The sequence below is a fragment of the Marmota marmota genome, unplaced genomic scaffold (genome assembly GCF_001458135.2).
Source record: "Marmota marmota marmota unplaced genomic scaffold, marMar, whole genome shotgun sequence".
In the NCBI taxonomy this organism is placed as follows: domain Eukaryota; kingdom Metazoa; phylum Chordata; class Mammalia; order Rodentia; family Sciuridae; genus Marmota; species Marmota marmota.
In genome coordinates, this window is record NW_025999941.1 from 7402686 (window position 1) to 7428307 (window position 25622).

The following is a 25622-nucleotide window of genomic DNA, read 5'->3' on the forward strand; positions in this document are numbered from 1 at the left end:
TGTTGTAAGGCCCCCCCCCCCCCCTTATTTTATTGCTTTGTATCCTGTTTAAAAGCATCTAGGGCTTCTACCTACAAGATTCAGGTAGCAACCCCACCCTTCCCTAAACCGTTTCAACAACAATAAAAATGTCTTCAGCCATTGCAAGATATCTCCTGGGGGGTGAAATCAATTGTGAACTGCTGGTGAAGAGTGCGTGACACATCCTTTGGTGACTGGTCTATGGCCATGGGCAAGTACAGAAATTCCTAGCCACACCTGCTTGAAACTGTTTTACTGAAGAAAGTCAAGAAGATTGCTGTACTTCTTGACCCAAAGACTAATTGCAGGGGATTGAATTTAGGAAGCGGATGTCCTGAGGTGAGGTGGGGTGGAGGTTTGAGCTGAAAACCAGAAATGGTGTGTGAGTGTGTGTGTGTGTGTGTATGAGAGAGAGCGAGAGAGAGAGAGAGCGAGAGAGAGAGAGAGAGAGAGAGAGAGAGAGAGAGAGGGGAGACAGAGGAGAGAGAAAGGGACACACACAGAGACACATATAGAAGAGACAGAGACACACAGAAATAGAAATATGGAGAGACAGACACACACAGGCACAGAGAGAGGCATAGATACACGCAGAGACACGAACACACACAAAGAGTACACAGAGACTTACACAGACACACACAGAGGGGGCGGGAACTGCCCCCTGCTTCACTCCTAGCCTCTCAGAAAATGTAGGTAAATTCAGGAAAAGAAATCTAAGGGAGGTGATAGGGTAGTATTTTTGATTTGAGCTACTGTGTGGGAAGGTTGGGACTTTATGAAAATAAAAGATATTGATTCTCAGGAGTATTTATGGAGGCAATAATTATGGACCTGAGAAGATACATAAACTTTACTTTCTGACTACCAGACATGCTATTAATTGACAATTTTATTTTACAGTAAAGGTTGCTGTCCCCATTCTCCTCAAAATGGCTTTTGAGTCTCACTTTGTTTTTTGAATAAACATTTCTCTATGTGAACTGCCACCCTCCCCCCCAGACCATCAAACTTCAAGATAATTTTGGAGTATAGTGGTTTTATCATGTGGAAATGTAGTACAGATGTTCAGAATTACCTTTTCCTTTCCTTCTTTAAAACATGACCACACGTGCTTTGCTCTAAGTACCATTAAGTATTTTTATTATTGCTATTAAAAAATCTTGCCTCAGGCAGAATCCTACTACATCTCAAGTAAAGGCAAATATTAAAATAGCAAGTATTAATGTGTATCACATTAAAATCTGAACTCATGTGTGGCTTTTTATGCAATCAAAATCTTTATTTTTTTTGACCCACTTGACCATGTCCTCTAGTTTCAGCTTCCTTTCCTCACTTTAAAACTTGCAGGATTTTGTTCCCTACCCCTCCCCACCAATTTTCTGTAGACTTGAGTTTTTCTCTTTCCTCTGCATATATCTTTGAACTCTGCCTGATTGCATAATGAAGTTTGATGGGAGGATTTGGACTGCCACCATGAATTAGTTAGTGCATGATTTTAAAAGTTATTAATGGAGCAGAATTCTTTCCTTGCAGAGAATCTCAGATTCGTGGCAGGGGTTCTCTGTTCTTTGAGTGCTGCACACCAGGGCCAGTGGTCATTTACCAAGGAAATAGTTTATCAACACTTGACACATCTCCTTCTCAGAAGTCTGTTTAGGGAGATTAGCTGCCACTCTTAAGATTAGCTTCTTTTAAGTCTATTAAGTATTGCTTTTCTTTTCTTGTTTTTAATATCTCCTCAGCCTTAATATATCTAAAAGCTGGGTCTGGTGGTGCACACCTGTAATCCCAGTTACTTGGGAGATTGAGGCATGAGGATAGAAAATCCAGGCAAGCCTCAGCAATTTAGCCAGGCCCTAAGCAACTTAGACCTCTCACTAGGCCCTGTCTCAAAATAAAAGATAAAAAGTGTTGGGGATGTATCTCAGTGGTTAAGCACCCCTGGGTTCAATCCCTGGTATCAAAGACAAAAAAAAAAAAAAAAATTGGTTGCAGAGCTAGGGCGTATCTCAGAGGTAGAGTACTTGCCTAGCATGTGCAAAGCCCTAGGTTAAATACCTACTACCACAAAAATAAAAATAAAAATTAATCAATTGTAAGCCAGATGCAGTGGCACATGCCTGTAATCCCAAAGACTGTGGAGGCTTAGACTAGAGGATCGCAAGTTTGAGGCCAGCCTGGGCAACTTAGGGGACCCTGTCTCCAGGAAAAAAAAAATTAAAGAGGATTGGGGATGTGATTCAGTGGTTAAAGCACCCCAGGTTAAAAAGAAAAAAAAAATTCTCTAAAAAGTTGCAATCCTCCCCATCCCGATTTAATTTAATTCCTTGATTTAATTTAATTCCTGGTGTCAAGAACACCCTCATCACCTAGTATACTAGAAATTAATCCTTGTTTAGACAAATGATCTTCCATAAAATGTTGCTTTTCCCATTCACATCCAAATAGGAATGCATTGCCAGGTGACGTTCTTATAGAACGTGGCATAGGCCTGTGCCATTCTGGTAGAATCAACACAGCAAGGAAATTGCAAGGTCTGAGTGTGCCTTAGACAGCAGAAATGACTCTTAATGTAGATATTCCACTCTGCCTTCATGGTCCCTTCCAGTTTTACTGCCAGTGGTGTCTGTTGCAATACTTTTCTGATGCCTGTCAAGGTTTAGTTGATTTTTTTAAGGACTCAAGTTTTGGTTGCTTTAAAAGACAGAATACTACACAATGATCGAGTCCTTGCCAATTGCACACTGGAAACTTGAGACACATTGAGGTTTGTGCCTGTTAAGTTTTCAATGTGTAGTATTTGGATGCCTCCTAAACAACCCTTAGAAGTAAAGGGATAATTGGAGGGTAGTGGAGAATTGAGGATGCTTGTGTTGAGCGTGGTGATGTTGGGCATGTAATGACACAGCCTCTCCAGAGGACATGAAATATTTTTTGAAAAACTCACTCTCTTTCCCCTTTTTTCTTGGCTGTGATTATCTTTGTTTGTTGGCTCTTTATTTTGCTGCCCTTTAGACACAAATATGCTTGTGTAGAAGATCGAAGGAGAATGGCCAAAACAACTGCATTTTCTGAAACCACAGCTGCCTCGCTGGGAATATGTGTGGCACTCTGCGTCTGAGAATTGCTGGGCTTATCATACTGATGGAGGAAGTTTCATGGAATCACATCTTGGGAGGTCCTGGTGGATGCTGTTAACATCATAAATCATCATCATCACCACCATCATTAAATAGAAGGCTTCCTGGGGTGGAGCTCAGTGCTGGGCTTTGTTACTCAGAACAGCTCTTTGAGGTGTTGGTGTTGACATTGTCATATTACGTAATCAGGGAAGTGAAGTAACTTGCCTGAGACCTCACAGGGAAATTAACTTTGAAGTGAGAACCAGTATACTCTTTTTTAAATATATATATACATATTTATTTTTTAGTTATAGGTGGACACCATATCTTTATTTTTATGTGATGCTGAGGATCGAACCCAGTGCCCCACACATGCTAGGCGAGCGCTCTACCTCTGAGCCACAACCCTAGCCCAGTATACTCTTTATTATTCCATAGAAATATAAAATAATTCTAATCATTTTTTTCCTACTGGTTCCTCCTCTTTTTGGTTTGTTTTCTTTGAAATTTTTTTTAAAATTTAAGTTTCTCATCTGGTTCCTATTATGACTTCATTTAAAATCTTACTGTTTCTCTTAACATGTTGATTTCTCCTCCTTATTTTAACCTCATTTATTTTCTTTCCTTTGTGCATTTTTTTTTTGGGGGGGGTGGTACCAGGGATTGAACTCAGGGTAACTCAACCACTGAGCCACATCCCCAGCCCGATTTTGAATTTTATTTAGAGACAGGGTTTCACTGAGTTGCTTAACGCCTCATTTTTGCTAAGGCTGGCTTTGAACTCATGATCCTCCTGCCTCAGCCTCTCAAGATGCTAGATCCTTTTAAATTTAAAATTTTTTTAAAATTGTTGATAGATATTTATTTTTATTTATTTATATGCAGTGCTGAAAACTGATCCTAGTGCCTCACACATGCCAGGCAAGTGCACTACTGCTGATCCACAGCCCCTCCTTTGTGTTTTTAATCTGCATTGATTTATGGGGTTAATTATCTTTGTTTTATTCATAATAGCTGTGCTGTACTTTTGCAAGAGACCTAAGAATGCTAAGGAAATTTACAGGAGACTTCTGGCCTAGGAGAATTTCAATCAGTAGTTTTCTTTGCCTCCAGAACAACCTTTGCATCCACCTGTGCAAGTTTACTCTTTGGTCTCAAATGAGATGACCTATGTAAAGCACTTTGCACAGGGCTTGGCTCAACAAATGTCATTTATGTTTCCTTGAAGAAAGATGAGGAGGGGATAAGCAAGATTTGGCTTCACTGTCAGTTGATCTCATCAAGCAAGTCTACGGTCCCTTTTCAAACTACAGATTTCTGTCTTCAGGATCAAACTTGGCCTGTTGGTATTTTATAGGTCACTTGTTGGGGGTGCAGTGTTTGTTCTGAGCTGAGAGAAATCAAGGGTGACCTCTCTACCATCCCAGTTACATTTCATAAAAGTGAACCTTCTTCAGTATGTTATGATTATATTGTGTGATAGATATCTGATTCACAGGGCTTGAAAATTAAACCTACGTGTAATGCGTGTTATATACATATAGAGCCTGGCATGTTGTAAATGCTCAATGTTTTAGTCTTCCAATTTATATATATAATCCTTTCAAAACTATATATTCTATGAGAGCAGAAATCACACCTTTCTCATCTTTAATATTGCCAGCACCTTGCACATTGTTTTTATTACTATTGATATGCCTCCTACCTAGACTGCATAGCTTTTGAGCAGAGATTTTTTTTTTTAAGTTGTAGATGGACACAATGCCTTTATTTATTTTATTTTTATGTGGTGCTGAGGATCGAACCCAGTGCCTCACATGTACAAGACAAATACTCTACCACTGAGCTACAACCTCAGCCCACAGCAGAGATTGTTTTCAGTCTTCAGTGTCATATCTTCAGTAGGGATACTGCTGGTTACTGGTGAGTCCTGCTGCCTCACATGTTGAAATATAACATTGGAGAAGCGCACCTAGGCAAGCATAGAAAGCAAGGTTTATTTAAAAAGGGGTAATATAGACTTCTTTTGGGAGGAAGAAGGGGGCCATAGCTGGTATCCCAAGAAGTGAGGGTGTTTTGCCTTTTTTTTTTAAATTTGTTTTTTTCAGTTCTTGATAGACATTTATTTCATTTACTTATATGTGGTGCTGAGAATCAAACCCAGTGCCTCACACATGCAAGGCAAGTGTGCTACTGCTCAGCCCCAGCCCCAGCCCCAGCCCATTTTGCCTTTTTATATGTCTTAAGCTGCCTTTGTTCTCCTGCTCTCTTCACCCTTATCTCTCTCATTCCTGTGTAAGTGACTAGGCCCAAGAGATACTCTGGTGGATGGTCAAAAGGGGAGAAGCAGATGGGCTGGAGGGGCCAAGGTAGAGTGATCCAGGCAGGAAGGGGGCCCTGGGTGCATTAATTAACAACTTTTACAACTCCCTCTAGGGAGGGATAATCTCTGGGACAGGTTACCTTTTGTGAAGGATCAATTTTTTATTTTTAACTATTTTTATACTTATAGAAAATATGCAAAAATAATGCAGAGCTTCCATATGTCTCTCTCCTGTTGTTTCCATCTTAATATTGTGCACGACCTAAGTATAATTATTAGAACCAAGAAGATACCAGTTTTCCTTGCTCTGGTAGAATACCATAACCAAATTAAGGGCCCCATTTAAACTTTACTGATTTTTCTATCAGTGTCCTTTGATTGTCATTCTAGGATCCTGTGTTACATTTGGTTGTCATTTCCCCATGGTCTCCATATTTTCTCCATGGGTTCCTTAGTTATTTCTTATCATTCTTGGTACCTTGAAGATTATCAGTGAATTATTTTGCTGAATTTCTCATACTTTAGACCTTCTGATATCTTCTCATAATGGTACTCAGGTCCTGCCTTTTTCTGAATGTGATAGAGACAATGCCATGTCCTTCTTAGAACATTGATACATGGAGTTCATGGTGGTATTTTATCGTTTCATTAATGACTGGTGATCATACCAGTTTGAATTATTCTTTGGGATATTGGCTTAAGTGGGTTGTTATTGTTGTCAACATGGCTAACTTATTGATCTTTTATGGTGTGCCAGGCACTGTTTTAAACTCTTGATATGTGGTAACTCATTTATTTAATCCTCACAGCAGCTGTTGAACCAATTAATCTTCCCTGGTAACACATGAAGAAACTGAGAGGGAAGTGGACTACTCTGACTAGTACCTCAAAGGGAGTCACAATCAAGGTGGTCAAAGGCCTGTGTTCCTAACCATCAGGTGACACTACCTTCTTTGTGTACACCAAGAAGGGACAGCTGGGGGTGGGGCTGATAACACCATTCCAAGTCCAGAGTTTCTCAGGGAACAGTTATAACTCATACTCTCTCCATAACTGGCCCCCATGTTGGTCTTTATAATTCTGTAATTATCAATTAGGAGTTAGTTTTGAAAGTCTAGGAGACTGTTCATGAGGTTGAATTAAGGTGATGACAGTGGGTACAGACAGGAAAAGGAATTCAAGAGGATGCCTTGAAGTAGGAACCATAACTAAGAATGTAAAGAATGCAGGGAGCAGAAGTGTCTGTGATAAGTTGTACTTGGGACAAAGAAGGAAGAAGGCACACAGTGAGAAAAACCAAGAAGGAAACTTTTATAGAGAGAAAAGAGAACCCCAAAAGCTGAGTTTTCAAGGACACGTTCATTTATTCAGTTGTTTTATGAAGAGCTTTTAAATCTAAACTATGTCTGCAGAGGGGCAATGAAATGACGGAGACCCTGTTATGGGGATTGTGTTAAGGTGGGATTTTTGGGCTGAGTCTGTAGAATTGGGAAGTTTGTTGACAAATAAGTAGGAAATATGGGATCAGGGGTATATGGCCTGGAAGGCTGATACACTAGCAGATGTGATATCTATTCTTTGACCTCCCCAAATAAGAAGCTATATGATTTTAACCAAACCTTGAGTTACTCAAATTATATTAAGACTTATAGTTTTCCTAAAGCATATACTTTATCATACAATATGTCATTTAAAGATTCTGTGAATCCCACAATAAAATGTGGGGTTAATAAAAAATATTAAACATGAACTAACGTTTTGGTTCTATGAATAGTAAAGATCCAGATGAATGACGGGTTTCTTTATTGAGTCTGAGGATTGAGTGGATGCTGGGAGCAGAGTATGGCAATATCCCAGCATGATATTGATGGTGGGTAGCAATAGCTAAAGCTGCATAATAAAAGATGGTTTCATGTGATCCTGGTCAACACAGTAGAGTTTGAGCTGTCTAAACAGGAAATTAGAAAATTTGTATCTAAAAATAATCTTATCTTTTTTCTTTTCATTGTGACCTCCAGTGCTAAGAAACAAAGACCTTGCAGAAATTGTGGGAAGTTTCTGAAACCCCAGTTTGTAACCAGCTGATTTGATTTTCTTTAGTACAGTGGGAGACTATTTGTGAGGAAATTAACTTCATTATAGGCTAGCCATTGGTTGCATGATATCAGCATTTCTATCAGAGTTCAAGGAGAATTTTTGAACATGGGAGTTACCTTTGACCCCAGTGCAGTTCTACAAAACTTCAGCAGCTTTGGAAAAAGTTTAAATGAACTTGGATCCTCTAGAACAGGATTTCTTAATTGTAGCACTGTTGCCATTCTGGGCTTGATGGTTCTTTATTGGTGTTGAGGGCTGTTCTGTGCATTAGAGGATGTTTAAAAAAAAAAAAAAAAAAAAAAAAAAAAAATCCTTGACCTCTGTCCAGAGATGCTAGTACTGTTAACTCCATGCCCCAAGTTTGCCAATTAAAAATGTCTCCAGTTATTGCCAGATGTTCCCTGGATGACAAAATCATTCCCTCTTGAGAAACACTGATCTAAAGTGTGGTCTGGAACCCAGCAGATCATTGGAATCTCCCCAGAGCCAGAACTGCAGCAGCTTAGGCCCCAGGTCACTGGAATCTCGGTCTGCATTATAAAAAGTTCTGCAGCAGTCCTGTGGACTTGTGAAAGTTTGAGAAACTTTGACCTAAAGCTCTGCCTAGAGCAGTGTGGCAAGAGCTTTGAAGCCAGGCATGGCTTACCATTAATAGGGATATGACCTTGGGCAAGTCATTTCACCTCTTGGGGACTCAGTTTCCTCCTCTGTAAAATGGGACTAAGGAAACCTGTGTTATGAGAGTAAAAGGAGGGAATGGAGTTGAAGCAAAGAGAGGGGAAATCTTCCCTCATTAGAATCTCAGTTGGGCTTGTTTCTGTCTTTTTTATAAAGCTGTTTTTCTTGGCCATATTGGACTTACTCTTATTTGTAATGATGATATAAGAGGCTGAGGAAAAGCAATATGTCTGAGTTAGTGCTCTGCAAGTAGAGAAGGCAATAAAAAATCTGCTTGTTTACAGATATATTTTTGAATCATCTACTTCTTCAAGCTGTGGCTCTCATGGTCTGGTCCCCCCACCCCCCCTTGCTTGGAACACTGGGATCCCCTTTCTGGAAAACTCATTATCCTGAGCTTTGTGAATTCTCAATGATCTCGTTTAAAGGCCAGAATCTAAAGGTGGGAAAAGTAAAGCTGATGGCAGCTAAAAGCAAAAGCCATTTAAGGAAGAAGCAGCTTGTAGGATAAACTTTATTCCTATGCAACTGGATTTTGAAATGGGGTGATTATTTTTGTGACCATTAGTAAAATTTTCTGGTTAAGATAAGGATAAATATTTTTGTCTTGGGAATAAATTGATTGCTCCAGAACTCCATATTTTCCCCCTTTCCTCTTTTTCCCACCATGTCATTGCTTTAGTGTAGCATGTATTTCTCTTTCCGATTTATCAAGAATAACTTTTATGACTTTGGGCTAATAATCTGATCTGACAAAGACAATCTTCCTTTTTTGGCAAAATTAATTAGAAGAATAACATAGAAAATGGGTACATACATGCAGAATATTATCAGGGCAATTTTTGTATAAATCTTGACTATAGTCATGGGCATTATAATAATGTTTTGATTTATCACAGACCACATATATGACAGTGGTCCCATAAGATCATAATGACACTGAGCAATTCCTATTGCTTAGTGATATCATAGTTATCAGATGTTTAGATACACAAACACTTACTATTGTGTTTCAGTTGCCTACAACATTCAGTATAGTAACATGTTGTACAGTTTTGTAGCCTTCAGGCAAAAGACTATACCATATTACCTTGGTATGTAGTAGGCTATACCACCTATTTTGTGCGTGAGTTCACTCCATGATGTTTACCTAACAATGAAATTGACTCGCAATGTGTTTCTGAGGACATATCCTTTCATTAAGTAACATATGAGTCTAGTTAGTTTATCTGAAGTTCTCCGATTCTACTAATATAAAGGGATGTCATGTAGAGTCAGAATACATACTTGTGTAGATTGAATACTGCAAACTCTAGAGGGTGCCATTTATATCATGAACATCATAAATTTGTGTACATATATTATGACAGTGTGCTAGAATATGGCAACACCAACCTTTATTCTAGCAAAATCAATATATTGTAGCAGTGTTCTGGCAGATGGAAATAAAATGTCTTGAGGGAAGGGGCTTTCTTCTGTAATTTGCACAAAGGGGCCATATGCATTAGTGGCAGCCCCGCCAACTAACCTTTCTTTTGGAGCTTTACTATGGTGCCTACATACAAATAAATGTCCCAGAAGAATGAATATAGCCAAGAGCAATGAAAAAAATAAAATTTGTTTAACCTTCACATTTCACAAATATGAAAAAAGAATCTTCCATGAAAGGGGTATCCTTGAATATCATTTTCATCTTGAAGCTACTGACAGTGCCTCCCAAGTAAAGGAGAAATCATTTAAGAGATGGGAGAGTTTAACTATCATAGGAGCAGCATACAGCAGTCAAGATATAATGAAGAATTTCATTGGCTCAGACTGGTTGAAGATTGGTACTGTGAAGGAAGGTGAGTGACATGGCATTGTGCCAGAGAGATAGGGAGAGCATTACCAGTCTTGTACGTGAAATGCATATGATGTTCTTCAGGACTTTGCTTGTTGGACACAAGGACAGTTTATATAACTTAGTACTGATCAAGTGAGCATTTTTTTTTTATGAGCTCCCATTTTTACCCCATATACAGATTGCAGAATCACATCAGTTACACATCCATTGATTTACATATTGCCATACTAGTGTCTGTTGCAGAACACAACAGACACTAGAGCATTTTTGTTTGCCTAGTATTAGGTCTTAGGTTGACGTTTTACCTATGTTTTGCAGTTTTTCATTTTTATTCCCTGTCTTTCTAGAGAATCTACAGTTCCACATGAATTGCTTCTGAATAGTAACCAAGTAGGGGAAAATGGTAGTTTCAACTTGGCCTATGAGATGCAATAGTATTGGTAGATTAGGTACTGGGGTTCTTAATAGGTAGGACAGTAGAGAGAACATGGTTACCAATAGGAAATGAGATGGAGGAAATATACTTTTTTGTTCAAGCACTAAACACTTAGAATTGCTTACTTTGGAATAGATGTGCCAAAATTGGTCATTTTGACTAGATTGCAAAAAAGTGGGTCTTGGGGCTGGGATTGTGGCTCAGCGATAGAGTGCTTGTCTTGCATGTGTGAGGCACTGGGTTCGATCCTCAGCACCACATAAAAATAAATCAATGAAATAGAGGTATACAAAAAAAGATATGTTTAAAAAAAAGTGGGTCTTTCCTGGATGATGATGATGATGATGATGATGATGATTTTGGTGGTGGTATAATTTTATAGCTGTGACTATAGCAGGGTTTTTAACTGATATGGATAAAGTTGTGAGTGGTCGGGGGACAGTTTGTTTTTAATAATAGTTAAGGTCATAAGATTTGAAAAAAAACGTGTTAAAACCAAATTATATGATTACAATGTAATAATGATAATGGAAATAATAGGAACTCTGTTAGATATATTATATAACTGAAAGTTTAGTTTGAGCCTATGATCATATTTAATTCTCATAATTCCCTGAGGAAGTTTCTTTTGTTATTGCTGTCTTATGGGTGAATGGAAAAACTGAGGTTTAGAGGGAATACATTCACATTAGTGGGAAGCAGAAGGGATGGGATTTGATCCTAGCTCCGACCAATTTGTGTTTCCCAAGGGGTTATGTATAATAACCACATCTCTGGGTGTTGCTCATGGGATATGTGAATGTCATTGCTCCTCCAAAGATCACCAGTCACCCCAGTTGTCTGTGAATGAGGAGTTTCCCAGGATGCAGGACTTAAATTAAAACTAGGAAAATCCTAGACAAACTGGGAAGAGTTGGTCACCTTATTTTTGCATGTGCTGGTAGAGACTAGAAAAGGATAAGGTGTGAACCACTCACTGGATTGCTTCATTCTCTTTGGTATTGTTATTTGTTTTCTGCCCAGTTTGGATGAGAATGTGGCTTTCCTATTAATCTTTTTCAGGAGGTAAAGAAAATGTGAGAAGAAAGTGCCAGGCCCTTTTAGATCCTGTCTTTAGCTTTGGGTCTTTCTCAAAGTCTTTCTAGAAGGGGGGAAGAGGAACTTTTAAACACAGACAAATAGCCTGCTGTGTCGGTGGAAACACAATGACTTGGCCATGGTGGTTGCATTTCAGCCAGATGTCTCAGACTTGGTTTTTGCTAACTTGATGGATTTTAGTAATTTGGGGGTATCCATCTGTCATATGACCCCACCCTGAACATGAGCTGTTCTTCCTACATTATAGAATTTAATGTTTAACAAATATCCACATTCTAAAACTGGAAAAAAACAGTAATAATATGCTTGTTTTAAAATGGAAATTTGGAAGTATCTGTTCCTTTGGGGAAATTCTTCAGGTTTGATCATCTTATTATGGAAGATCTGCCTGTGGGCCTGGCAGTTATTCAAGGAGAAACTTATTTGATTCCTTTTTTTCCCCTTGTAAAAATTAGAATGATTTATCTTTTTTTTTTTAAGGTGTCTTTGTGCTCTCATTGGAAATTGAGAAATATAGATTTTAACTAATTGACTGTGCTGCTTATTTGGTAACTCATTTTTTTTTATCCCCCTAAAACCCTAAAATGGTTTAGGGTGGGGAGGAGATATCTGTGTCTCCTTAGGACATCTGCTGTTTGTTGTTATAGCTGACTTTGGAATGCTCTTCTTGGGACGGCTTCCAATGTGGAGTGTCCATATGCAGTGCTTCATTAACTGATGGAGTGAGAGAAAGTAGCTTTCCTCCTAGGACAACTCCCCAAGTGACCAGTGCCTCGCCCTTTAAGTGTTAACACTTTCAAAAATGATTAACCACTCTGAGGAAAACCTTTAAAAATTACAACTATTTGAATTTTTTCAGGCTTTCTTGCAACAGAGAATGGCCTGAGCAGATAGGAACCTTTACTTCATAGCTCAGGGTCAAGATTAGCAGTGTTTGTTATTATTCTTTCCCATGAAGGAGTGGGTGCTTTTAAATAGTCTTGGGAATAGACTATTTGCTTCCCTCCTAAGTGGTCCCACATGATCACCTTTTACTGTCTACTTTCAGTGTCTTTATTTTTTCCTGATTCCTCCTATGCTGCTAACCTCTCAGGCTTAACAATATTTGTGTCTTAAGCACTTCTCTCACATTTCAACTTTTGACTGTTAATTTGCTGTGGGTTGGGAGTTATTGCCAAGCTTATTAGAATTTTATAGAGTAACTAGGATCTAAATAGATGTGCCCATGGGTAAACTGAGTGTGTCTTGGCATGTTAGATTAGATTATCGAAAATAGGATTTGTAGATAATTGTGATGCCAGTGTGTTTAGATAGCTCCTTGTGGGTTTTGACCCTGGTGAAATACAGTTTGTCACAAATTGAGTTTGAGATGAGAAACAGGAAGGATCTAATTCTTCAGAATGCTAACCAGACTTCACTTCTTTTTAATGGAGATGGTGCTTGGAATTCTGAAATCTTTTCAGATACCTTTTATTATATCTAGTTGTGTAACAGAATTTTATTCAAGCTGTTGGGATCTTGTGTATTTAAAATGTTAGTCAAGATACTGGTACTTATATTTCCTTTGTTTTCATTTTAGTGTTGAATCTGAAAATATTACTTTAACATTTACTACATAGCCTATAGGAAGGCAGGTGAAAATTAAAACTTTTACAGCAAGATATTTCCTTCAGCCTATTTTATTAGACTGAGGGAGGGTAAACTTTATCTAATTGTCAGAACTTCTAATTTTTGTTTTTCAACATTTTATTGAAATTTAAAAGTTATTAGTGAGTAAGATTAAGTAGGGAAGTTAAGTCACTTATACCAATCAGGATTAATAGAATATAATAAATAAAACAGTTGTAACAAATTAAAAGCTATTTTAGTTTTGTGAATTATTAACTAGAAATTTTATATTAGTATGGTATACTGAAAATTACTTAAGTTTATAATTTCTGAGGGCATATGGGGGTTAGAATAAATAAAATACAAATTTCATGTTTTGTTTTTTATACATGTACTATTTATTTTTATTGTATAAATTTCAGTTATAGTGTTTTAATATGCATATACATCTAAAGTGATTACTACAATTAAACAATTAACATATCATCTCACATAACTTCTTTCCTTCCTGTGGTAAGAGTTCCTTAAGCCTACTCTCTCAGAAAATTACCAGCATATAATGTTAGGAACCATATACTTCATGTAGATCTCTCAATGTATTCATCTTACATAATTTCAGCTTTGTATCTTTTGATCTTTGTCTCCCCACTTCACATGCCATCTCCCTTTCCCACTGTAACTATCATTCCATTCTGTTACTATTTGATTTTTTTATTTAAATTCCACACAAGAATGTTTTTTCCCCCATATTTGCTTTATCTCACTTTGTCTAATGGCTTCTAGGTTCATCCATGTTGTCCTAATTAGCAGAATCTCCTTTTTTCAAGGCTGATAGTTCATTGTGTATTTATGTGTGCATACACTTGTGTGTATCTCACAATGTCTATTTTCATTCATTTTTTGTTTTTGGCACTGGGGATTGAACCCAGGGGTGCTTAACCAGTAAACCACATCCCCAGCCCTTTTTAGTTTTTGATTCAGAGTCTCACTGAGTTGCTTAGCACCTCACTAAGTTGCTGAGGTTGGTTTTGAACTTGTAATCCTCCTGCCTCAGCCTCTGGAGCCCCTGGGATTAGGTGTATGTCACTGTGCCCGGCCATTCATTTGTTGTCAGACACTGGCTATTTCCATGTGTTGGCTGTTATGAATAAAACTGCAGGAACAAGAGAGTGCACATACCTTTATCAGTTGGGAATTTTATTTCCTGTGGGCATATATTCAGAAGAAGGATCACTGGTTCAAATGTTAGTTCTATTTTTAATTTCTTTAGTAGCCTCTAATTACGGAATGTAGATTGGAATCTACATTCCCACCAGCAGTGTACAATGCATGATTTTTCTCCGTATCCTCACCAATATTTGTTATCTATTGTCTTTTTTGATAATAACCATCCTAACAGGAAAAGGAAGATGTTTTAGTCAGTTTTTTTTTCTCTGACTAAAAGACTGACAAGAATAATTTTAGAGAGGGAGCGGTTTATTTGGGGGCTCATAGTTTCAGAGATCTCAGTCCATAGACAGCAGGCTCCATTCCTGGGAGCTTGAGGTGAGGCAGAATATCATGGTAGAAGAATGTGGTGGAGGAAAGTGGATCAGGGCATTGCAGTCAGGAAGCAGAGATGGAGACTTCGTTTGCCAGATAAAAAATATGTATCGCAAAGACATGCCCCCCAGTGACCAACCTCCTCTGGTAATACCCTACCTGCCTTCAATTACCACTCAGTAAATCCCATCAGGGGGTTAATTCACTGATTGGGTTAAGGCTCTCACAACCCCATCATTTCACTTCTAAGCCTTCTTGTGTTATCTCACACATTTTGGGAGTTACCTCACATTTAAATCACAACAGAAGAAATTTCATTCTGGTGTTGATTTGTATTTCCCTGATGATTAGTGGTGGTGAGTACCTTTTTATATACTTATAGGCAATTGTTATATCTTTGTTGGAGAAATGCCATTTTAAATTGAATTAATTGTTTTATTATTGAGTTGTATGAATTCCTCATTTATTTTGGATAATTACCTCTGATCAGATATATGGTTCACAAATATTTTCTCCCATTACATAGGCTCCCCTTTCATTTTGTTAATTGTTTAGAAGTTTTTTGTTTTTTTTTTTTTGGTAGATGAACGCAATATTTTCGTTTTTATTTATTTATTTTTATGTAGTGCTGAGGATCGAACCCAAGGCCTCATGCATGCAAGGCAAACGCTCTACTATTGAGCTACATCCACAGCCCTTTTGTGCAGAAGTTTTTAGTTTGATGTAGTCCCACTTATTTTGTTTTTGTTGCCATTGTTTTTGGTGTCCCATAGAAGAAATCATTGCCAAGATTGATGTCAAAGAGATTTCCGCCTGTTTTCTTCTAGGTATTTTACAGTTTTTGGTTTGTCTTTTAAGTCTTTAATCCATTTTGAGTTGATTTTTGTATATGGTGTAAGATGAGGTGCAATTTCATTCTTCTGCATGTGGATATCCAGTTTTACCAGTACTATTTATTGAGGGGAATTTCCTTTCCCCGTTTATATGATGCCCATATTAAAAATGAGTTTATCATGTATCATTTGGTTTATTTCTGAGCTTTTTATTCTGTTCCATTGGTCTTTGTGTATGTTTTTATGTCAATATCATACTGTTTTGATTACTATAATTTTGTGGTATAATTTGAAATCAGAAAGTGTGACATTTCTAACTTTGGGTCCCCCCCCCCCCCCCCCCCNAGGATTGCTTTGGCTGTTTGGAATCTTTTGTGGCTCTATATGAATTTTAGAATTTTTATCTATTTTTGTGAAAATGACTTCAGAATTTTCGTAGGGATTTTATTAAATATGTAGATTGCTTTGCGTTTTTACATTTTTACAATGTTAATTCTTCCAATCCATAAATAAGGAATGGAATATCTTTCTTTTTTTTGTGTGTTTTCTTTATTTTTCCCATCATCAATTTTATAGTTTTCAGTATGCAGATCTTTCACTTCCTTGTGTAAATTTATTCCTATGTATTTTATTCTTTTTTTTTTTTTAAATTTTAATATTTATTTATTTTTTTAGTTTTCAGCGGACACAACATCTTTGTTTGTATGTGGTGCTGAGGATTGAACCCGGGCCGCACGCATGCCAGGCGAGCGCGCTACCACTTGAGCCACATCCCCAGCCCAATATTTTATTCTTTTTGATACTATCATAAATGGGATTATTTTTTTTCATTTCATTTTTGGGTAGAACATTTTTTGGTATTCTTTCTTGATTCTTTTTAGTTATACATGATGGTAGAATCCACTTTGATAAAATTCTGCATGCATATTTATATCTTACTCTAATTAGCATCCCATTCTTGTGGATGTGCACAGTGGAGGGATTCACTTAGGTTTTATTCATATAGGCACATAGGAAAATTATATCAGATTCATTCTAATGTCTTTTCTATTCCCATCCTTCATTCTTGATTAAAGAAATACAACTGATTTTTTCATATTGATTTTGTATTCTGAGGCTTAAACAAATTCATTTATTAGTTTTAACAGTTTCAAATGTAGTCTTTAGAGATTTCTACATATAGAACTATGTCATATACAAAAAGGAAGAGTTTTTCTTCTTCTTTTTTCAATTTGGATGCCTTGTAAGACTTATTTTGTGGTTTTTCATATGATCCATCTTGGAAAACACTCCACATGTTCTTGAGAAGAATGAATTTTCTGCTCCTATTGGATGCAATATTCATTTGTTGGTAAGTACAATTCAAGTCCAATGTTGCTTTATTGACCTTTCTGCCTGAATGAACAGAAAGAAAATGAATGAACAGAAAGAAAAAAAATGAACATTTTTGAAGGTAGAATATTGAAGTTTCTTACTTTTATTGTATTGCTATTTCTCCCATTTGATCTGTTCATATTTACTTTATTTAGGTGCTTTTTTGTGGATGCATATATTGACAATTGTTATATCCTATTGATAAATTGACCTTTTTATTATTGTATAATGAACTCTTTTAAGGTCTGAAAGAAAAAATTACCAACTAAGAGAATCCTTTGCCTAGAAAATGTGACCTTCAGAATTAGTTGAATGTAAAAATTTACCTCATTAAAGGTAAATATAATTTTTTTTCCCCCACATACCCCAAGAGAGGTTTAGGTAAGAGGCAAGTCCTCACACAAGTTCAAGAAAGTGTCATTCCATTGCAGAAGACTTCTGCACTGTTTCTTTCCTTGTTGTCCTTGTGGGGTTTGTTGTAGATTTCCACACTGGGCTTATTTGTTCAGACCTTGTTGAGATTTGAAAAAAAGTTCATCAACTGAAGTTCTGCCTCTCCTGACAGGCGGCAGCTTCTAATTTTTTATCAGCTTGCTAGTTTATCGTGTTAAGTTGAACAGTTCATTTCATTGTCTTCCATCTTGGGGACCAGAAGGGTGTGGCAGTAAGGGCTGACCAGGGACTGGGTAGTATGTTCATTCTAGTGATGGAGCAGTCCTGGGGGCAGATCTCCTTGGCCAGCTACTCCTTTTTTAAACAATTTTTTTAAAATTTATTTTTTAGTTATAGGTGGACACAATGTCTTCATTTTACTTTATGTGGTGCTGAGGATCAAACCCACTCATGCTGGGCGCGGGCTCTATCTCTGAGCCACAACCCAGCCCCAGCTACTCCTTTTCTAAGTGCAGGCCTTCTGGTATGGGAGTGACATGGGTAGTGTGTGGGTGGAGTGCACTTTGTATGCAGAGCCATCTTCCACATCCAGTGGGTAACTGCGATCCAGATCACAGGTGCCTACATCCTGACAGATCATGAAAGGCACAGTGATGTGAGTGGGACCATTCAGTTGGTTAAAATCATTCTAATGGTCTATCGGGTCTTTGGTCAGGTTTGGCATAAGCCCTTAGGAAGGTCATAACCCTGACAGACAGCAAAGGTCTCGATGCTGGAGTTATAGGTGCCCCTGGGCTTGGCTCAGAGCATGCTGGAGAAGAAGACTTTTAGCTGGCTGTAGAGCAGTCTCACATCTTGGCCTCACAATATCTTGGCTACAAAGAAATGGCTTCAAGACATGTTTAGCAATGTTCAGAGTGGCTAGGAGGAACCAAATGCCAGGTGACCTGCATGTACTCATGCACATTATAGAGGCCAGCGACATCAGGGCCCTATCACATACCACTATGTCTGCAGGACAGTTCTCAAAGTACTGGATGATTTCCTTGGCAGTAGAAAATTGGGTGATATCCCCTGGATCTGTATCACACCTGGTAGCAGAATCATAGCCTGAAAGTCCACAGCTACCACTTGGCCAGACCCCTGGCTCCTGATCTTCTGGCTTAGTACTGGCTCCAGCTGCCAGCTGCCTGGGGCTGTGCATAGGTCAAACACCCATATCAAGCAAATTGGAATAGGAAAGCTGGAATTCTTCATTGAGTTGTAGCACCTTTAAGGCAATGCAGGCCTGCCAGCCATTCTCCATACAGTAGCAGACATCACACTTGTCCTTTGATGTTCATCCCATCTCATACTATTTGCCCAGGGACCTGTCACCAGTTGTCTGATGCCACCCTGTATCAGTAACCAAGTGAGTGGGCCACAATCTACTTCAGCTCTTGGTGCAGGGAAGATCAGGAATAAGGAAGTTGGTGCACCAACATCCAGGCCTTAGAAAAAGCGTAAACCCAGTGAGAAATGGTAAGACTTCAGTTTGTGTTTTTAAGTGAACCAAATACCTGTCACACATACCTTAGCATCACTGTAGTGTAGCAAATGTGATATCCTAGAAGGCCAAGTCCAGACCTGATCTGAATGTACAGTAAGAGTCCTGTCATCTTGTGTCAACATATCTAGGTCACGCCTATCATTGATTTTTTGATAGTTGGATTATAATATGTCTAGGGGAACTTTTCTTTGGGTTGAGTTTTACTGGAGATTTCTGAGCTTCCTGTACCTGTGTGTACATATATGAAACTTTGTTTTCAGCCATTATTTCATTAAGCTTTATTTTCTGGAACCTAAATTACATAAATGCTTGCTTTCTGTGTTGTCCCATATATCCCAGGGCTTTCTTCATTTGTTTTCATTTTTTTTTCTCCTCTGAAGATATGATTCCAAGTGATCTGTCACACATACCTAAGCATCATTGTAGCGTAGGTTTTGAGTTTGCTTTTCATTTTTTTTGCTTAATTTATGTGCTGTTGAAACTCTTTGCATTTTTTAGTTCAATCATTGCATTTTTCAGCTCTAAAACTTCTCTTATGTTCTTACTCATATTTTATATCTTTTTGTTTAACTTCTCATTTTGTTCTTTTACTATTTTCCTGATTTTGATAAATTGTGCATCTATGTTCCCTTGTAATTTGTTGAATTACTTTAGAACCATTATTTTGAATTCTTTGTCATGGGTCCTCAGTTATTTGGGATTAGTTACTGGAAGCTTATTGTATTGCTTTGGTGGTTTCAGGTTTCCCTGATTCTTTATGACCTCTGTATTTGTGAAGTGTCATTTGAAGAAACAGTCAGTCGTCTGTTCCAGACTTTATGGAATGGGTTAATAAGGAAAGACTGTCCCTTATAGGGAGAGACGTGGTGGAGAGGCACCTTAGGGTGCACTATGGTTTTGGGTTCATTGTCTCAGAGCAACAAGTATGAGGACATATGGTGGCTCCAAATTCAGGGAGGCACTGTGTCTCACTGGCTCAGGTAGAAGCTGTTGGGATTCTCATCTTTACCTGTGGGTCTAGGAGCCAGAGGCTGGGTCCACCAGTAGTAGAGGCCTAAGGCATATGTATATGTTTCACTTTGGAACTTGTTGCAGATACATGTGTAGCAGGAGAGACCAGCTACAGTTTCTTGCACAGTGACAAGGGCTAAGATCTGAGGCAGGGGGTCTGGGCTGACTGTGAATGAACAGATGGCAGTGGGGACTGAAAGCCTGGATACACATGACTGCAGAAGCCAACTGTGAGCTGGTGGTAGGGATCAAGTCATATAGATATACATAGACAGCTTGAGGGTTCTAGACATTGATTATAAGCATTTTTTTTTCCTCCTGGGATTGTTTGCAGGCACATATTTTGAAAGTGCCTTCCGCCCCTGGATCAGAACACTCATGGAGGGGTGGCCCAGGAGGAATGATGGTGGGTCAGGTACTTGGAGCTGTTTAGCTGGAACCTTGGGCTTGGGTACTTGTGATAAAAGCAGTTCACTTAGTTCTCTGAAGCGGGGAGAGTGGTGGTTGGTCAGGCACCTGGGGGAGACTATAGTGTTGCATTCCTAGCCTGGGAAAACTGCAGCAGTGGTTTTCCAGCAGCTCTGGGTGGCTCCTGGGAGCACAGTGCAGATATCTAGAAACTGTGAAGGTGGGGGGAAAAAACAACAACAACTTTGTGGCCCTGAGAGGTGAAGGCTACAGGGAGTCTGCTGCTGCTCTGCTGGAAGTTGGTTTCCTCAGAAGTGAAAGCTGCTCTGGGGCCTTGCAGAACAAGTTGTGAAGGTCCTAAATTATAGACACTGCCTTCACCAATTTGTGGTGAAAGCTGCAGGGAGTGTGTGGGGGCTGTTGAAGTCTTCAGTGAAGAAGTCTGCTGGAGTCCTATGCCAAGCAGGGCACTTGGGGTCATGGTGACTTTCTCTGCATGACTGATATTGACAGAGCCTATCCATCTTCTTTGTTTCCCACTGTCTCCAGACACCTCAGCTGTGCCGTCCTCCTAGAGAGCTGGGTGGGGTGGAACTGAAGCTGGTTGTTTGGGCAGGTTCCTGAAAGCCTAGGGAGGCTGGCTGTGTACTTTGCCCTTCTTTTCTCTGCAGGGGTGTGCTCAAACAAGGAGTTCCCTCCACCTGTCCAGCTGTGCTGGGTTGGGGGATTGGGCAATGCAGGCAAAGTGAAATTGTTCTTCCTACTCTTTTTGTGTGGTTATCCTCATGTTTTTTTCTTTCACTATTTTGCTGTGGCTACTTAAATTGAATCCTTAAACACTTACAGAGTCACCTTTGTTCATGGATAACTGCTTAATTGTTGCTCTTGGTGGGGAAAGAGAAGACTGGGACCTCTTTCACCATCTTGCTGATTTCATTTACTTGCTTGTAAATGAGAAAATCAAAAGCTGAATAAGTAGACTAAAAATAAAAGTAGTTTTGAACTTAATTTACTATCTTGTAAGTTTTCATAAGCCTGAGAGTGAGAAGGGTTTCTCTACCTGAAAGGCCATAAAATGAATGGAAATTTGTTTCCTGGAGTCCTATGCCAAACTGGCCTCTTGTTGCTACTTTTTGTTCTGAAAGTGCTTCCTCTGTGGCCAGTCTCTATGTAGGTATTAAAAAGATAATTTTGCTTTAGGGTAATCAGCTTGTGACTGTGAAAACATCTAAAGTTGTAATTTCTATGTTGCAACTCCTATATGTGAGATCAAGGAAGAAGTGATAGTCTTTGGAATATTTTCTTACTAAACATTCCTGCTTACCTGAGGATATTCATATTAGGACTAAGATGGGACTAAAATTGGCCACTAAAATTTGTATAAGTCAAAAGGATGATCAGATTGGATTTTCATTTTGGAAATGAGATTAAATGGTATGATATGAGTTTAAATCTTATGTTTAACAAAATGTAGGTGACAAGGGTGACTATACACTAATTTCTAGAAGAAACAAAGAATGAAATTAAAGTATCAGTTTTGCATTTGGGCATCTTTTTTTTTTAACTTTTGTTTTTTAGTTGTAGATGGACACAATACCTTTACTCTGTTTACTTATTTTTATGTGGTACTGAGGATCAAACCCAGTGCCTCACACACACCAGACAAACGGTCTACTGCTGAGTCACAACCCCAGCCCCATTTGGGCATCTTTTCCCCCAATAAAACTGGAGGCTAGCATGATGTTACACTGTGTTTGACCTTTATACTACCTGATTTTAAAAAGAGTCATTTTGCCAAAAATATACTGATGAAATATACAGTTTCCTCAGCAGCCTCTTTAACCTATTTTTAGTCAAATAACTCTCTTTGGAAGTTCCTGCCATCATCCTGTTAACTGTTGAAGCTCACTAGAACTTCACTTGTGATGGCTCTGCCTGAGATTTAAGGGTTCCCAAGATCTCACCTTTATTGAGTGTCTGCTCTGTATCAGATATGGTGCTGGATGTTGGGTCGATGTGGCTCCTGCCCTTCCAGTCACATAACAAGGAGTAGGAGGGGACATAATATGGAAGCCATAGTCACAGGCGACTCTTAAGCACTTGAAATGTGATAATGCAAACAAGGAACTGAATTAATTAGGTCTACAATACCTAGAACAGAATAGACAAGATGGAGAGAAGCTTTTGTGAGGATGAAGAGGAGCAGAAGGGAAAGATTTTGTAAGATATTGTGGACCATGGTGATTAGTCAAGACTTTATCCTAGAGCTTTAGGAAACCACTAAAGGTTTTGTATAATGGTGGGACATAACCAAATTGGCATTCTGGTCTGGGAACAGGATGCTGGATTAGAGAAAAGAAGATTGATTCTGAGTAGGGTGTGGGGTGCAGTGGACAGGGAATAGGGGAGATGGAGAGAGATCAGATGGGCATGTGTTAGAGCACAGTGGTCAATAACAAGTTCAGGAGCTTGGTTACTGGAGACACATTCTGGCTTTGCCATCTTCAGTTTGCCTGGGGAAAGGATGTTTCAACTTTGTAAGCAGTGCTTGACTCCAGCGCTGGCCTGGCTCAACAGCTGCAGGGTAGATGACAAAGAGACCACCTGAGTTTATAGCAAGTCTTCAGGAGCTGTTGTGTTTTGACAGTCCAGGAGTGGGGCACACTTGTGATGTTCTTCTGTTTTTTAATTGTTTCTTTTGGCACAGAAATTAAGGTGACATCTTGTTGGTTACATTTCATTCAGTCTTTTACCTGTTTTGGTAACTTTTTCCATTTTTATGTAAAATCTGTTATTCTCATCAGCTATCTATAAAAAGGTGCTTGCCAGTTGCAAGAGTCTAAGGGTATATGAATACAGGGGTAGTTTCTTGAGGGTTCCACACAAGTTTTAGAAGAACTTGCTTTCTTCACTTGCAGATCAAACTAATGAAGCACGTTTGCTTTCTCTCTGGAGAAGACTGAGCAGTGTGGTTAGGAATGTGGAATGAGAATAGAGACAGGGAAATAAATATATGTGGAGGTTTGGACTCTGTTTGTTTTTTAGAAACCCCAGCTAGCTTAATCAGAAAAGAGTTTTTCCTGACAAGGCAACTTGTAGAATCCAAGTGCTGGATGTTCCTGGTCCTGAGGAAGTACTGGAGGTGGGAACCTGAGAACCATCAAGATGTTCCACTGCTGCTCTGAGTACCGCTGTTTCTGCATCTGCCTATGTGATAAAATTTGCCAAGCCATAATCTTGAATTTACTTCTTATGGACCCTGCTAGAATGTGGGAGGAGTCCAGTGTGGGTCAGTTTTCATCTTCGCTCCAGTCAGGCCTAGATTTTGGGGAATGGCCATATGAATACAGCATGGTTTCTGGGCACCCCTTTCCATGAACCCTTAGGGTAGAGACCCTGATTGTTATCAGTATGGTGTATAATATGATATAATATGATTTGATGTGAAACATAATTATAAACTATAAATATATATTAATATCCTAGGAAGCATCTAGGATGTTGTATAAAAAATTACTACAAAACCCGATTTTTTTTTCTCCCATACCTACTGTATCACCAGTCATGCTGGTACAATGTTTATTCTAAGGAAACACTCTTGATTCTGCCCCATTTTTCAGTATCAGCTACTTACACTTGAGTAAATAGGGGCAAAACCTACTTTCATGAGATATGTATGAGACACAACTTTTTGAGGGGGGGTGGGATTGATATGTAGGATTGCAATACATCTTCTCAGATTTAAAATTCACCATGTGTGAAAGATTACATTTGAGATGATCATGATTTATGGAGAAAAACATAGTTTTAAGTTCCTAAACAGCCCCCTGGTGAATGAGTAAGATATGATTTTCATATTTGAACCACTTTGGTAAATATTGTGGGTAAAGTGAAAATAAATAAAAATTCAAGTTGAAACAAATGCAGTTTTAGGTATTTTCTGCAATATGTTCTGTTTCTACATCTTAAACATTACATAAACCAAGAAATGATAAAAACTACGTCTCTAGATTTGGGTTGGCAAACTCTAGCCCTTGGGTCAAATCCATCTGGTACTTGTTTTAGTAGATAAATTTCATTGAAGGACTAGCATCCCCATTTGTTTACAAACTATCTGACTGCTTTTGAGCTATAACAGCCAAATGTAGTATTTGCAGTACATGATTTGACCTACAAAACTGAAAATGTTTGTTATCTGGCCCTTTACAGAAAAAGTTTGCCAACCCTTGGTCTGCATCAGAGACAGTATATTTTAAAGGTGTCCTGAGGGAATTTTAGAGTTCTTGGGGTGAGTTAGGATCTGCCACTGAATAAGACCTGACAGGCTAGGGCATTTGGTCACCTTATTCTGTTTGATCCAGAGTAATGTGGATGCCCTGTTTGCTCTATTAGGCTTCTGCATATGACTTGATATGAAGAAAGAAAGGATTTTCTTGCATAAAATATAGTGCTAGAGTGCACTTATCTGAAAGTACAAGAGGACATTTGGAAAAAAGGGACGTCTCTGAGTATAACTTATTATCTTCGTTGTAAACTGAGGTGGTTGGTACCTTGCATTGAAATCTCCAACTAAGGAACAAAGTCCTTGATGAGAATTTAGAAGATGAAATTGACTCTTGTAATTACTGACATGAAAGAAATTGCTTTAAAATCCTTGGCAGCCACAAAACTCAACTCTAAGTGGATCAAGGACCAAGGCATTAGACCAGAGACCCTGTGCCTATTAAAAGAAAAAGTAGGCCCAAATCTCCATCATGTTGGCTTAGGAATCGAATTCTTTAACAAGACTCCTAAAGTGTAAGAAGTAAAATCAAGAATCAATAAATGGAATGGTATCAAATTAAAATGCTTCTTCACAGCAAAGGAAACAAAAGAAAGAGCCTACAGAATGGGAGACAAATCTTTGTCACCAGCACCTCAGATGGAGCATTAATCTCCAGGATATATAAAGAACTCAAAAAAAAATTAACACCAACCAAATAGCCCAATCAACAAATGGGCAAAGGAGCCAAACGGGCACTTCACAGAAGAAGAATTACAGTTGATCAACAAATATATGAAAAAATGTCCAACATCTCTAGCAATTAGAGAAATGCAAATTAAACTACACTGAGATTTCGAGAGGATGTGGGGAAAAGGGTACACTTGTACATTGCTGGTGGGACTGCAAATTGGTGCAGCCAATTTGGAAAGCAGTATGGAGATTTCTTGGAAAGCTGGGAATGGAACCACCATTTGACCCAGCTATTCCCCTTCTTGGTCTATTCCCTAAAGACCTAAAAA

At 38.6% G+C, this 25622-nt stretch overlaps 1 protein-coding gene and 1 pseudogene across 25 annotated transcripts in view; one reads left to right on the plus strand and one right to left on the minus strand.

Annotated features, from left to right (window-relative positions):
- The window catches only part of Erc2 (ELKS/RAB6-interacting/CAST family member 2), an 877829-nt gene that overhangs the window by 170031 nt on the left and 682176 nt on the right, over positions 1–25622 (plus strand). The gene's annotated exons all lie outside the window — the stretch shown is intronic.
- LOC125616255 lies at positions 17535–18719 on the minus strand (annotated as a pseudogene).